The sequence below is a fragment of the Elephas maximus genome, chromosome 4 (assembly GCF_024166365.1).
Source record: "Elephas maximus indicus isolate mEleMax1 chromosome 4, mEleMax1 primary haplotype, whole genome shotgun sequence".
Lineage (NCBI taxonomy): Eukaryota > Metazoa > Chordata > Mammalia > Proboscidea > Elephantidae > Elephas > Elephas maximus.
Genome location: NC_064822.1, coordinates 25878587 through 25894782, shown reverse-complemented (window position 1 = coordinate 25894782; position 16196 = coordinate 25878587).

The window sequence follows — 16196 nt, the reverse complement described above, 5'->3', positions numbered from 1 at the left end:
ATGTAGTAGATGTTATTGTTAAGGTTGTGTGTCACCTTGGCTGTGCCATGATTCTCAGTGGTTTGGTAGTTATGATATAGTTTGGCAGTCATATAATAATGTGATCACCTCAGTGATGGGATCAGCTGTGAGTAGTCAATCAGATGAAAAGGAATTTCCTTGAAAGTGTAGCCTGCATCCAATATAGGTGGACTTTCTGGCAAGGCTCTCGGGCCTTTGCTCACTCTGGATCCTGCAGCTGGCTCCTGTTCTTCTGACCTCTGGTTTCTGGAATTTGAGCTAGCAGCTTATCTGCTGATCTTGGGATTCAATGGCCTCTGCAGCCTGTGAGCCAGAGGCCTGCTGTCTGACCTGCCAGTCTTGGGATTTGGAGCCCCTGCAGCTACCTAAATCAGGAAAAGTCTCCAGCCTGACCCACGGACTTGGGACTTGCCAGCCTCTACAACAGCATGGGCCATTTCCTTGATATAAATCTTTATCTATGTGTGTGTGTGTATATATATGTATGTATGTATGTGTATATGTATACATATATATACGTATACTATATATATATATAAATGTTGCTGTTGTTAGGCACCATGAAGTTGATTTTGAGTCATAGCGACCCTATGTACAACAGAACGAAATACTTCCCAGTCTTCTGCCATGCTCACAATCCTTGTTGTGCTTGAGCCCATTGTTGCAGCCACTGTGTCTATCCATCTTATTGAGGGTCTGCCTCTTTTTCGCTGACCCTCTACTTTACCGAGCATGATGTCCTTCTCTAGGGACTGTTCTTCCTGATAACATGTCCAAAGTGTGTGAAACATGGTCTCACTATCCTTGGTTCTAAGGGACATTCTGTTTGTACTTCTTCCAAGACAGATTTGTTCATTCTTTTGGCAGTCCATGGTATATTCAATATTCTTCACCAACATCAAAATTCAAAGGCATTAGTTCTTCGGTCTTCCTTTTCCATAGTCCAGGTTTCACATGTATATGAGGCAATTAAAAACGCCATGGCTTGGGTCAGTCACACCTTAGTCTGCAAGGTGACATCTTTGCTTTTTAACACTTTAAATAGGTCTTTTGCAGCAGATTTGCCCAATGCAATGCATCTTTTGATTTCTTGACTGCTGCTTCCGTAGATGTTGATTGTGGACCCAAGTAAGATGAAATCCCTGACAACCTCAATCTTTCCTCCTTTTGTCATGATGTTGCTTATTAGTCCAGTTGTGAGGATTTTTGTCTTCTTGATGTTGAGGTGCAATCCATACTGCAGGCTGTGGTCTTCGATCCTCATCAATAAGTGCTTCAAGTCCTCTTCACTTTCAGCAAACAAGATTGTGTCACCTGCATAACTCAGGGTGTTAATGAGTCTTCCTCTAATCCCGATGCCTCATTCTTTGTCATATAGCCCAGCTTTTTTTTTTTTTTCTTGGAATGTTTGCTCAGCATACAGATTGAAAAGGTATGATGAAAGAATACAACCCTGACACACACCTTTCCTGACTTTAAACCATGCAGTCTCCCCTTGTTCTGTTCAAATGACTGCCTCTTAATCTATGTACAGGTTCCTCATGAGCACGATCAAGTGTTCTGGAATTCCCCTTCTTCACAATGTTATCCATAATTTGTTACGTTCCACACAGCTGAATGCCTTTGCATAGTAAATAAAACACAGGTAAATGTCTTTCTGATGTTCTTTGCTTTCAGTCAGGATCCATCTGACATCAGCGATGACATCCCTCATTTCGTGTCCTCTTCTGCATCCAGCTTGAATTTCTGGCAGTTCTCTGCTGATGTACTGCTGCAGCTGCTTTTGAATGATCTTCAGCAAAATTTTACTTGTGTGTGATATTAAAGATACTGTTGGATAATTTCCGCATTCAGTTGCATCACCCTTTCTTGGGAACAGACATAAATATGGATTTCTTCCAGGCAGATGGCCAAGTAGCTGTCTTCCAAAATTCTTGGCATAGAGGAGTCAGCACTTCCAGCTCTGCATCTCTTTTTGGTATTCTGTCAATTCCTGAAGCCTTGTTTTTTGCCAATGCATTCAGTGCGGCTTGGACTTCTTCCTCCAGTACTATCAGCTCCTGATCATGTTCTACCTCCTGAAATGGTTGAACATTGACTAATTCTTTTTGATACAGTGACCCTGTATATTCCTTCCATCTTCTTTTGATGCTTCCTGCTTCATTTAATATTTTCCCCTTAGAATCCTTTAGTTTTGCAACTGGAGGCTTGAATATTTTCTTTAGTTCTTTCAGCTTGAGAAATGCCCAGTGTTTTCTTCCCTTTTGGTTTTCTATCTCCAGGTCTTTGCACTTGTTATTATAATACTTTACTTTGTCTTCAAGAGCCGACCTTTGAAATCCTCCATTCAGCTCTTTTACTTCATCGTTTTTTCCTTTTCCTTTAGCTACTCAGTATTCAAGAGCAAGTTTCAGAGTCTCCTCGGACACCCATTTTGTTCTTTCTTTCCTTTTTAATGATCTCTTACTTTCTTCATGTATGATGTCCTCAATGTCATTTCACATCAGGTCTTTGGTGGTGCTAGATCCACATGTATGGTCACCATTTACATTGTTCCATGTGTATAGTCACCATTTATGTTGGTGAAAAAGGTATTTGCAATGAAGAAGTCATTGGCTTTGCAAAATTCTATCATGCGATCTCTGGCATTGTTTCTATCAACAAGGCCATATTTTTCAACTACTGATCTTCCTTCTTTGTTTCCAACTTTCATATTCCAGTCACCAGTAATTCTCAGTGCATCCTGATTACATGTTCCATCAATTTCAGACTGCAGAAGTTGGTAAAAATCTTCAATTTCTTCATCTTTGGCCTTAGTGCTTGATGTTTACATTTGAAAAATAGTCGTATTAACTGGTCTTCCTTGTAGGCGTATGGATATTACCCTATCACTGACAAGATTGTACTTCAGAATAGATCTTAAAATGTTCTTTTTGATGAGAATGTAGCGCCATTCCTCTTCAAGTCATCATTCCCGGCATAGTAGACCATATGACTGCCCAATTAAAAATGGCCAATACTAGTCCATTTCAGCTCACTAATGCCTAGGACATCAATGCTTATGTGTTCCATTTCATTTTTGATGATTTCCAATTTTCCTAGATTCATACTTCATAAATTCCACATTCCAATTATTAATGGATGTTTGCAGCTGTTTCTTCTTATTTTGAGTCAAGCCACATCAGCAAATGAGGGTCCTGAAAGCTTGACTCCATCCACATCGTTACGGTCAACTCTATTTTGAGGAGGCAGCTCTTCCTCAGTCATATTTTGAGTGCCTTCCAACCTGAGGGGTTCATCTTCCAGCAATGTATCAGACAATGTTCCACTGCTATTCATAAGGTTTTCACTGGCTAATGCTTTTTCAGAAGTAGACCTCTGGGTCCTTCTTCCTAGTTTGTCTTAGTCTGGGAGCTCAGTTGAAACCAGTCCACCATGAGTTAGCCTGCTGGTATTTGAATACCGGTGGCATAACTTCCAGCATCACAGCAACATGCAAGCCCCCACAGTACGACAAACTGACAGCCAAGTGGGGGAGATATATATATATATATATATATACACACACACATATAGACAATTCACTGGTTATGCTTCCCTAGAGAACCCAGCTTAAAACAATAGTAAATTTAGTTCTGAAAATGTAAAGAAGAAAATAAAAGTCACCTATAACATTACCCCACCATGCATCTGTCAATTTGTTCTACTGTGGTGGCTTTTGTTTTGCTATGATGCTAGAATCAATGCCACCAGTATTTCACATATCAGCAGGGTCATTCTTGTGGACAGTTTTTATTATTATTATTATTATTGTTCCTTAGGTGAAATTTTACAGCTCAAGTTAATTTTTAATACAAACATTTATACACATATTGTTATGTGACACTAGTTGCAATCCCTATAATGTGACAGCACATTCCCCCTTTCTACACTGGGTTTCCTGTGTCCATCCAACCAGCTCCTGTCCCATCTTGCCTTCTTGCCTTGCCTCCAGACAGGAGCCATCCAGTTGGTCTCGTGTATCTGCTTGAACTAAGAAGCATATTCTTCACGAGTATTATTTTATGATTTATAGTCCAATCTAATCTTTGTCTGAAGAGTGGGCCTCCGGAATGGTTTTAGCTCTGGCTTAACAGAGCATCCGGAGGCGATGGCTTTGAGGGGTGCCTCCTCAGTCAAACCATTAAGTCTGGTCTTTTTATGTGAATTTGAGTTCTGCTCCACACTTTTCCCCCATTCTGTCAGGGACTCTCTGTTTTGTTCCCTGTCAGGGCAGTCATTGGTGGTAGCTGGGCACCATCTAGTTCTTCTGGTCTCAGGCTGATGGAGTCTCTGGTTTATGTGACCCTTTTGTCTCGGGCTGATATTTTCCTTGTGTCTTTGGTGTTTTTCATTCTCCTTTGCTCCAAGTGATTTGGGACCAATTGATGATCTTAGATTGCTACTCAAAAACTTTTAAGACCCTGGATGCCGCTCACCAAAGTGGGATGCAGAATATTTTCTTAATAAACTTTGTTATGACAATTGACTTAGATGTCCCCTGAAACCATGGTCCCCAGGTCCCCACCCATGCTACTCTGTCCCTCAAAGTGTTTAGTTGTGTTCAGGGAACTTCTTAGCTGTTGGTTTAGTCCAGGTGTGCTGTGGATGGGTTTAAGCAGAACTTTCAGACTAAGACAGACTAGAAGGAGAGACCTAGTGATCTCCTTCTGGGAAAATTAGCCAATGAAACCCTATGAATCACAGAATATTGTCTGAGACTTCAACTCACTTTGGCACATCATTAGAAGGGACCAATTGCTGGAGGACTTCATGCTTGGTAAAATAGGGAGTCAGAGAAAACTGAAGGTAAGGGAAATCCTTAATGGTATAGACTGACACAATGACCACAACAATGGACTCAAACATACCAACAACCATGAAGATACACAGAACTGGACAAGGTTTCATTCTGTGATACATGAGTCAGATTCAACTCAACAGCAAGTAACAATATAACATTATCAGAAATACTCAATTAAACGTTTAGGGTATTTGGCTCTTGGATGACATCTGATAAAGTGCAAACACTGGGTGGAAGTATATGGACATTTTAAGCCTCATGATAGCCTACAGAGGATTTCCTTCTAATGACTCTACCTCCTCATTCTATACTTTTCGGGCCTTAGGGTCAAAAATTGTCCTAAACTAACAATGAGTTTCTTCATCCAAGTATTGGCCCAAAGCTGATTGTCTAGATCCAACCCCAGAAGGGATAGGGTATTTGTACAAGGTAGTCTGGCTTACAACTTTTGGTGGCCCTGGGTCTAATCTATTCTTTGCTACAGGAAGTTGCTACCTCACTTCCGTAGCTACTGACACCAGACTTTGAATGGTTGGCAAGTCAGAGCATCTCAAATCTTTCCTCCAAAAATTTTAAATTTAAATACTCAAAATGTAACCAGTGCCTCAGAAGTCCTAGGAAAAGAGCCCTCTCTGTTCCATCTGAAATGAAAAAATCATGAGATTTTCTTGTAATACATGCAGGATGGCAGAAGCAGATCTCCCCCCCCCCCCCAAAAAGCTAAAAAGAAAACCAACTTTACTTTTTCCTTTCAAGGCAGTGATAAGTTGCTACGTTAGCTCTCTTCTCAAAAGAATACCATTTTCCTATGTTCTAGTGTGTTCATTGTAGTTGGAATCAAAACTTGAATTTGCCTTGCAAATTCATTTTGAAGTTCAACTTCAATTTTCTCTAGGTTCATTATTAACCAAATATATATTCTTCTCAAAAAGTGTCAGGAAAATAACTACGATTAAAGAAAGAAATGGAAATCAGGTGCTGTGTGACCTTCAGTAAGTTTTATAACCTCTCTGAGTTTTCTTCTTATAAAATGGGGATAATAAGAATACCTACTTGTGGTAGATGGCAAAAATGTCCACAATCCTTCACCCTTATAGCCACACTCTTTGCAATAGAACTTTGCAGCTTCCTTGATCAAGAAATGAAATCTATTTACCACTCCTTTAGTCTAGGTTAGTGTTGTGACTTGCTTTGGCCAATAAAATGTGACAAAAGTGACAGTGTGTCATTTCAGAACCTAGGCCTTGAGAAGGCTTGCCTTCTTCCATTCTCTTTCTCAGAACCCTGTCTAGCTGTCATGTGGACAAGCTCAGTCAACTTTGTTCAATAATGAGAGATCACATGGAGCAGAAATAAGCCATCCCAGTTAAGGTTATCCTAGATGAGTCAGCCCAGCCAAACAGCAAATGACCGCAGGTACATGAATGAACCTATCTAAGACAAGAAGAACCATCCAGCTGAGCCCAGTCCAAATTACTGAGAAGCAGAATTGTGAGCTAAAAAATTTTATAGCATTAAGTTTTGAGGTAGACTGTTACTCAGTAAATGCTAATTAAAACACTTCCTCATTTAGACTTGTTGAGAGGATTAAAAGAATTCCTAGCACTATGAGAACTCTAAGTGTTTTTAATATCATCATTAAAATCTTAATACAGTTACATGATTTATTTGGGAAGAACAAAAGGAAAAGTATCAAAAATTGGCTTGAGTAGGCTTTTTGGCTTATACATCAACGCAACCTCAACAATGACTGACAAATTACTAGACTTATCTGTACTGATATTTTTGTTGTAATACTAATGGTACCCAGCTTGACTGGGAGCTCTTAAGTATGAATGTTTCTTTTTACTGACAAAGCTTTAACATTATAAGTACTTACTCTTGCCAGCCAAATATTAATTGTTTTTAAACAAGTCTTCTTTTGATTTACTAAGACGACCTCCCCCAACGCACCCTCCAAGTTGGAATCATTTTATGCTGAGATCAGACATGTCATAAGCAGTCTACTCATTTATCTATATATGTTGGACATCAGCTGAGTCATCTAGAGGGAAGTTGAGAATGATTTCAAAATTAAAAAAAATAGCTCTTGTTCTTTCCTGTAGTAACAAGTTTTTAAATATATGTTTATATTTTGGTACAATTATTCATAACATGGGATTATAACAATTACTGTTTTATGAGCATATCTTTCCTACAACTTGTTAGACGTGACTTTTCGTGATTGCCTATGTAATAGAAAACCTGGAGAATAGCAAACCAATTCAACAAATTACACACCTGGGACTGCTCTTTCATAAATTCTGGAAACTAGAGACATTCTCTCTGCTTGCCTTTATAAAGAGCATAAGATAGCCAAGGGCTGCAAGAATACATCTCATTTTCCAAGTCCTTTTTTATAATTATCTCTATCATCATCTGTTAGTATACCAAACTTCACTTTATAAATAATAAAACCCTACAATTGTCTCATGGTTTTCTGTTTGCAAAACATTTGTTTGCACCATGTCATTGAGATTTTGATCCCCCAACTATCCAGAGAGGTAGATGACATGTTATAGATTGAATTGGGTACCCCTAAAATATGTGTTGGAGTCCTGACCCCTACACCAGTGGATGTAATTCTATTTAGAACCAGGATTTTCTTTGTTATGTTAATGAGGCCATATCAGTGCAACAAATCCATTGCCATCAAGTCAGTTCCAACTCATAGCAACCCTAGAACAGAGTAGAACCACCCCATAGAATTTCCAAGGAGCAGCTGGTAGATTCGAACTGCTATACTTTTGGTCATCAGCAGAGCTCTTAACCACTGCATCACCAGGGCTCCTATCAGTGCAGAGTGTATCCTAAATGTAATCACTTCTGAGTGGTATAAGGAGCAGCATAGACACAGAGGCAAGCAAACAGACACAGAGGGAAACAGACAATATGTGAAGATGACAGAGGCAGACAAACCTACAAGCCCAGGAACTTCAAGAGTTGCCAGCTACTAGAAGCTGAAACAGACAAGAAACTCCCTCTCCCTGCAGCCAGTGTCCTGATTTCATACTTACAGCTTCTTGAGTTGTGAGAAAATAAATTGCTGTTCTTTAAAACCACCTGCTTATAATATTTCTGTTACAGCAGCGCTAAGAACTTAAGACACCGGACATACCTGATTGTGATGGATTGAATTGTGTCTCCAAAAAATATGTGTCAGCTTGGTTAGGCCATGTGTTGTTGTCCTCCATTTTGTGATTTTCCTATGTATTATAAATCATAAATACTGCCTGTGGTTAAAGAGCATTAGGGTGGGATGTAACTCCCTTGCTCAGGCCACATCCCTGTTCCAATGTAAAAGGATTTTCCCTGGGGTGTGGCCTGCACCACCTTTTATCTCTCAAGAGATAAAAGGAAGCAAGCAGAGAGTTGGAGACCTCATACCACCAAGAAAGCAGCACCTGGAGCAGAGCATGTCCTTTGGACCTGGGGTCCCTGCACCTGAGAAGCTATTCAACCAGGGGAAGATTGAGGACAAGGACCTTCCTCCAGAGCTGACAGAGACAGAAAGCCTTCCCCTGGAGCCGATGCCCTGAATTTGGACTTGTAACCTACTAGGCTGTGAGAAAACAAACTTCTCTTTGTTAAAGCCATCCACTTGTGGTATTTCTGTTATGGCAGCGCTAGATGACTAAGACAATGATGATCTCCATTTTACAAAACAAGCAAATAGACTTGGAACATGTATGCTCACCTACTTAGTAAGTGGCATTACCAGGTTCAAACTCAGATTTTCTGAGTCCAAGTTCTGGGTTCTTTGCATAGCATATTTTCCAGCTCTCCATAATTCCACTAAAAAATGAAGAAAAATGGTCAATGAGCAGTCAGACATGTCTAATTATGAATTCTGACTTTACCATTTAATAACTATGATAAGTTATTTAACCTTTCTTAACCTCATTTTTTATAAATGAAGGAGAGATAATAATATTATATGTCTCATAGAATTTTAATTAAGTTTAAATAAGATAATCTATGTGAAGTGCTTAGTACTAGAAGTGTTTATTAAATGTTAGTTGTCATTACCATTTTGCTGTTACAAGTGCTGTTATCAGCCTGATAGTAGGCTGAAGTAGCTAGAGTCCCCCTTGAGATCTCAGGGTCTTAGGATTGGTCTTAGAATTCTTTGAGGGTTGCCATTTTCCCCCATCCTCCCAATCTGATGCTTGACTAACTGTATAATTCCACCTGAAAGGGAAGTGGCCACAGTTGAGATTTATCATGAATGGTGTTTGCTGATCTTTGTGGTTGGGTTTGTGGGAAGTGTGGGAAGAGTAGCAGCTGCTACTGTTTTCTCATATGAAAAATTGGATCCTCACTGGAGAGATATTTGTGACCGAAGGACACTCAGGGTAAATTCAGTCTATTCTTATGCCCTATCCAAAGGATGTTGAGTTTCATAACAACCCGTTATAACTCAACCAAAAGATAGCATCGCTGTGAGTCTCTGGGGCTGGCATTTTCCACTGAAAAGTGTTAAATAGTTTCTAAGCCATGAAATAGATGTTTGTTTCATCAATGTGCTTGTAATTTCCTAGCACACTGGTGTGCATGTGTGTGTTCTTTTCTCTTTGCCTAGGAAAAAAAAAAAAGAAATGTTGCCATTGAGCTGATTCTGACTCATAGTGACCCTGTAGGACAGAGTAGAACTGCCCCATAGGGTTTCCAAGGCTGTAAATCTTTAGGGAAGCAGACTGCCATGTCTTTCGCAGAGAGGCTGGCAGTTTTGAGCTGCTGTAACCAGGGCTTCTATTTGTGTATGAAATTCATTATATTTCCCATCCTGGCTACTTCCACCTCATCCTTTGAGGCTTATTTTAGGCATTGCCTTCTTCAAAACTCTTTCAGAACATCATCTCCCATCCCCACCGTCTTCCTACCCCACACTCTTACTCCTCACCTTGAGTTAAATTTTTCCTTCTTGGTATTATCACGATTCCTTACACATTTTTCTGTCCTGGCCCTCACTGCATTGTTATAATTGTTTGTTCTTTTTATCTGTTTCCTCAACTAGGCTGTGAGGTTCTTGAGGGCAACAGCCATGTCTTATTCACATTTATAACCCACTGGGAACAGAGGGATTGGAGGTTCAAACTCAGCCAGAGGTACCTCTAAAGAAAAGCCTGGCAATCTACTGAGCAGGGCACAGGGTTGAAAACTTTGTGGAGCACAGTTGTATTCTGCACACATAGAGTTGTCATGAGTTGGAATCAACTGGACAACAAATGGTTTGATTTTTGTTTGGTTTTTTTGTTACTGTTGTTTTATTTTGAGAAGAGTGCCTAGCACAGAGTAAGTGTTCAATAAGTGGTCTTTAAATGAATAATAAATTTCATTGTCAGGCTACTTCCCTGCCTGCACTAATTACTGTCAGTTCCCTGTGAGTAGCATATTTGAACTAATTACTTCAATTTCTGTCCCATTTCTTTATTCTCTTTCTCTGTCCAAAGAATATATTGTGAATTTCTAGTTTATAGCTCACATTAGCTGGAAACTTTTCTAACCTCCAAGTGCAGCATTTTGACTATGGCTCCCAAGGAATAAAACTGTCTGTATTATAATACAAAGGAATATACATTGAAAATTGTATGTATTGATAAAATTTATGCACAAATATTCATATTCAGTAAATACGTATACATGTGTATTTGGCTGTAATATATATAGTGTGCATAATGTATACATACTTATATTATTCTTGTCTATATTTACTTACCAATTTCTCATCCGTATTCTGAAATTGACCGCTATAGCTTTTGGTGCTTGAGAAAACCCTTACGTCCATTTAATCTTCAGTCCTATTGAATATTCTGTGATGGCTGCAGTGGCAAAGTCACTCAAAGCCACAATTGGTTTGGAATCTTTTCTTTCCCTTTTTGTCAATTTGTTGTACTGTGGCAGCTTGCATGTTGCTATGACGCTCGAAGCTATGGCACCAGTGTTTCAAATAACAGCAGGGTCACTCGTGGTGAACAGGTTTCAGCAGAGCTTCTGGACAAAGACAGATCAGGAAGAATGGCCTGGAGGGCTACTTCTGAAAATTAGTCAATGAAAACCCTATGGGTCACAACAGAATATTTTCCAATACAGTGCTGGAAGACGAACCCCCTAGGTTGGAAGGCGCTATACAATGGCTGCAACAATGGTCACAAACATGCCAACAATCAAGATGAAATAGGACCAGGCAACGTGTCATTTTGTTGTGCATGGGGTCACCATGAGTCGGAGTTGACTCTAAGAGATTAGCAGGGCTTCTGAAACTCCAGTTCCAACAAGACGCTTGCTGGGATATTCCTGCTTTCTTTTCTCAGGAAGGAGAATATAGAAAAACCAGCACTCTCTGCTTCTCCCATAAACCTACAAGGCACTTCACATTGGGATGGCAGAGAACACTGGAGACCACTAAGCAACAAGAACCCAGAGGGCTGCAACTGCTGTAGCTCTGGTCATTTCCCAGAAGCAGCCGCTTTTGCTGCAGGCAGCTCTAAGGCCAGGCTCAGTGAGTGAGCTGGAACAGGCAGGAGCTCAGCCTTCTTGACCAAGAAAGTCCATCAAACCCCATTAGGGTGTTTTCTTTAATCTAAGAACCATCTACTCTAAATTCAAATTAGACTGCTTTCCCAGAATAAATCATTATAGCCAGTTTTTGCTTTCATAACCATTTTTTTAACTCTTACTCTGTCTGTATCCACGGCACCAAACCTACTGATCAGCACATTAAAGATGTTGAATTGCATTAAAGTTAATAGAATTGTTAAATTTGGTAACTGTAGGGAGAGAAAGATGAACATCCAACTAAAGATTTTCTTCTTAAAATTTCCTAGACCTGGACTATTTTTCTTACAGTGACACAGAAGATGTCAGTTGGTTAAGATAAAAACTTTGAAAAGAACTTGGCTGAAGACAGACTCCCAGGACTTCGACCGCATCAGGAGATAGCTGCCTGCTCCCCAGAGATAAATCTTGTAGTGAAATAACTCAGATTCCTTTGAAAATTTGCATTTTCTATCTTTTTTTAATTTCAATTCAAAATTTTAAACTTTCCTGCCCTCTTGCATTTATACCTGAGAACCAAGTTGACTTTTGTACCTTCAGCTACCGTATTTATCTCAGTCCTCAGTAAAAAAAGAGTAATTCTGTGTCTGAAATTGTGTTTTCTTACTGCATAAGGCTGAGACAGAGGAAAGAGAAAGGGCGTGTTTTACTGAAAAAAAAATTTATATTAATTTGTGAGTCCCTGGGTAGTGCAAAGTTAATGTGCTTGGCTGCTAACCAAAACGTTGGAGATTAGAGTCAATCCAAAAGATTGGGTGGTCTGTTTCCAAAAGGTCGCAGCCTTGAAAACCCTCTGGAGTAGAGTTCTACTGTATCACACACGAGGTCGCCATGAGTCGGAGTCAACTCAAAGGCCATTGGTGGTGCTAGTTCTCTTTACCTTATCTGTAACCGTTAACATTAAAGCCCAAATGGATGGCAAGAATGAATTGGAATAATTGTCTGTTTATGTCAGCTGCCTTCTTTGGTTGATTATTAACAGCACCTTCTTTTGTCAAACATGTCACAGATAATTTTTTTTAAGCTTATAGATACACAAGAATGTGCTTCCACATTTAAAATACTGTTGTAGTTCCTCAAGCCATAGCACAAAACTCCAAAATGCATTTGCTTGATTACGAAACTACTGAACATGAAAGTGGTTTGAGATCCTAGGGGATTTTTTAAGGTTTCAGTTCTGTTTGCCAACAGATTCCCAGGGGAATAGAAGGATGCTCAGGCTCTTGACTGAAAAGAGCTAAGCTGCATGTGAGTTTTAGTCCCAAAATAATCCTTCTCTTTCAAAGTCAAACGCAAGTGAGGTGTTTTGCAGTCAGGATTGTCACAAATGGTTCAGGAAAGACTCACCTGTGGATACTAAAACCACTGGATGAAAGTCGTTGGAGAGTAGGATAGTCACAAGGTCTCAAAATGTCATCTCTCAGATTGTACAATGTTCTTATCTGTAAATAGCTCTTAATTATTTATAGAAAAGAAAAAAGTATCTTTACAATGAAGAACCCTGGTGGATATCACCTAAACCATGTGATTGAATTGAGCATGTCTAATAATAAAAAAAAACGGGGTAAAATTTACATACTTCCCAACGTGCTGCATTGAGAAGGATGCAACATGTATTCTTCCCAAAAGTACATATTAGCTGAATCTAGCCAAGAAAAAGCAAGCAGACATATTCAAATTGTCTGACATTATTTTCTGATGTTCCACAAAACATCTGGCCTGGACACCTGTTGAAAATTGTCAAGGTCATGAAAGGAAAAGAAAGGCAAGGAAACATTCCTGAACTAAAGGATAGTAAAGAGAGATAGCAAATAAATTCAACTGGTGATCTTTACTTGGATCCTGAATCCAAAAAGAAAAGATAGCAAGTATAAACTATAGCTTGCATATTATAGAATGAGTGGTCTTGAGGTAGTAATGGAATTGTGATTATGAAAGAGAATGTCCTCATTCCTAGGAGATGTATGGTGAAGAATTGAAGAGTGAGTTATCATAATAGCTACAACTTATTTTTAAATGATTAAGCAAATATTTATACATATACCTGTATTGTGAGGATGGTGAAGAACGGGGCGGTGTTTTGTTCTGTTGTACATAGGGTCGCCATGAGTTGAAACCAACTCGATGGCACCTAATGACAACAAAGTGTACATATACGTAGAACTGTGTATACAGAGATGTGTGTGCCTGTGTGTGTGTCATGGGGAGGGTATTTTATTTTACTACATTTTGCTTTGATATTCCAACCCTGTAAAACTGTTTAGAAACAAGGAATATTTTCTGCTGAGACAGCAGCTAAAGTTATAGTGGAAATAATTGACAAAGTCCCCTCACCATTTTTAGGTAAATGGTATTTCCTGGGGTGGGGCAGGGGCAGAAGAGACTAATGAAAGGGTAGAGCAAAGAATAAATTCACCCTCCCTTTCTTGTAGACAGATGGGAAGAAGCTTGGTTCATAGGATTCTGAACTTCTGCAGGGAACCATGTCACCACGATGATGCTGGCTCGCAAAGAGAAAACACCTGGACTTTAAAGGAGTCCAGTGTTCTGCACCATATCCTAAATTGTTAGTCAAGTTTCCCCTCGCCTCTTCTCTGACCTCCTCTTTAGGCGAGCCTGTGTGATTCCTTCCAGACTCCTCATCGATGGGTCTGTGCTCAATTGCCTACTCAGGCTAGCATTGCGATGGCCCAGCATGGGCGGCCAGGGAGACCCGTAAACTTCTTAGCAGTGTGTCATCAATCTCTTCCAGGCTATTCCAGACCTGAAGGTGTGTCTTTGTTGATCATGCTTGAAGTGCTGTTTAATGCTGTCCATCTCCAGTCACTTTCTAAGACTATCTCAAATCATTTTTACTCCCACAAAATCTCAAGACGCCTTTCCAAATGCATTTTCTTTATTTGATAATCCCCTGAGTATTCCCAGGAAAATGTTATCCATATGTTTCTGTTTTGTATATACTTACCTCATCCTACTGTTCAGTGAGAAAAATTGGTATTATGCAAGAAGTCTCATAATCTTTTCTGTCCATTAAGAGAAAAGACAGCCACAATCTTAACCAAGTTCAGGTCTGGCTGGAGACTCGAAGCCACAGGTTCTTAACTTTACAAATATTATTTTCCTCTTCCTAATCAAAGAGACCAGGCTAAAGACCCAGGGAAGACAAAACCATTTTAATAACAGGGTAGACAAAAGAGAAGTACTCAAATAAATTAACCATCATACAATTTATATTCTGTTGACAATGCTTTGTTTCCTTTTGGACTGAGTAGGAACAGTTCACTTAGGTTTTGGTGTTATTCCCCTTTCCCCCCAGCCCTTGGTAACCACCAATAAACTTTGATTTCTATGTATTTACCTAGTCTAGGTATTTCATATAAATGGGATTGTAGTCCTCTCATGTCTGACTTATTTCACTGAACGTAAGATAATCAAGGTTCATCCATGTCATAACATGGATCAAAATTATGTTTCTCTTCAAGGCTGAAAAATATCTTATTGTATGACTATAACATATTTGGTTTATCCATTCATCTGTTGGTAGACACTTGGGTTGTTTCCTCCTTTTGGCTATTGTAAATAATGCTGCAATGAACGCTGGTATACAAGTATTTATTTCAGCCTCTGCTTTCAGGTCTTTTGGGTATATACCTAGGCGCGGAATTGATGGTTCAGAGAGTAATTTTATGCTTAACTTTCTCAAGGAGCAACCAAACCTTTCCATAGTAGCAGCACCATTGTACAATTGATGAGGGTTCCAATTTCTCTATACCTTTGCCAAGACTTGTTAGTTTCCGTTTTTCTAATAATAGCCTTTTTTTTTTTTTTTTTTTTTAGTGGGTATGAAGTTGTATCTCATTGTGGCTTTGATTTGCATTTCCCTAAGGTTAATGATATTGACCATCTTTTCATGTGCTTGTTGGCCATGTGTGTATTTTCTTTAAAGAAATGTCTGTTCAAGTTGCTCATTTTTTATTGGGCTGTCTTTTTTGTTCTTGAGTTTTTCTGTATTCTAGATATTAATATACAGTTAATATATTAATTTTTTTAAATATTTGATACATGGTTTTCAAATATTTTCTTTTATTCTGTAGATTGTCTCTTCACTCTTTAAAGTTTTTTGATGCACTCAAGGTTTTTTTTTTTTAATTTTGAGAAGTCAAATTGATTTATTTTTCTTTTTTACTTGTGTTTTTGGTATAATATCTAAGAATCATACAGAGTGTAACATTTTGAGATTGACCTTTTTCATCAGAGCCTTTTCTCCTATGTTTCAAATACTTTTAACCGTCCTTGAAATAGCGCAGGCCCTAGGCATTGTACTTACATTGCCTAAGGGCAATGGTTAATTATATAGGATGTTACAGAGTGATAAATCCTGAGAAAGAAAATAAAACACTTGGAAAAATAGAAAATTCCTCAGTTAAATATGGTAACTTTCAGCAGTGCCTGTAGTTCACTTAATTTAATTTTCAATTTTATTAAAATAGCATATTTATAATCTAGTCACTGTGGAAAACAGTTTGGCGGTTCCTCAAAAAGTTGAAATAGAACTACTATATGACCCAGAAATCCCAATTCTAACTATACAGCTAGAAGAAGTGAAAGCAGGAACACAAACAGAAAATTGTACACCTGTCAATCACACCTCATAGATGTGTGTGTATGAGGGGGAGCTGTAATTTTAAATAGGGTGCCAAGGAAGCTTTCACTGAGAGGGAAAACATGGCACATC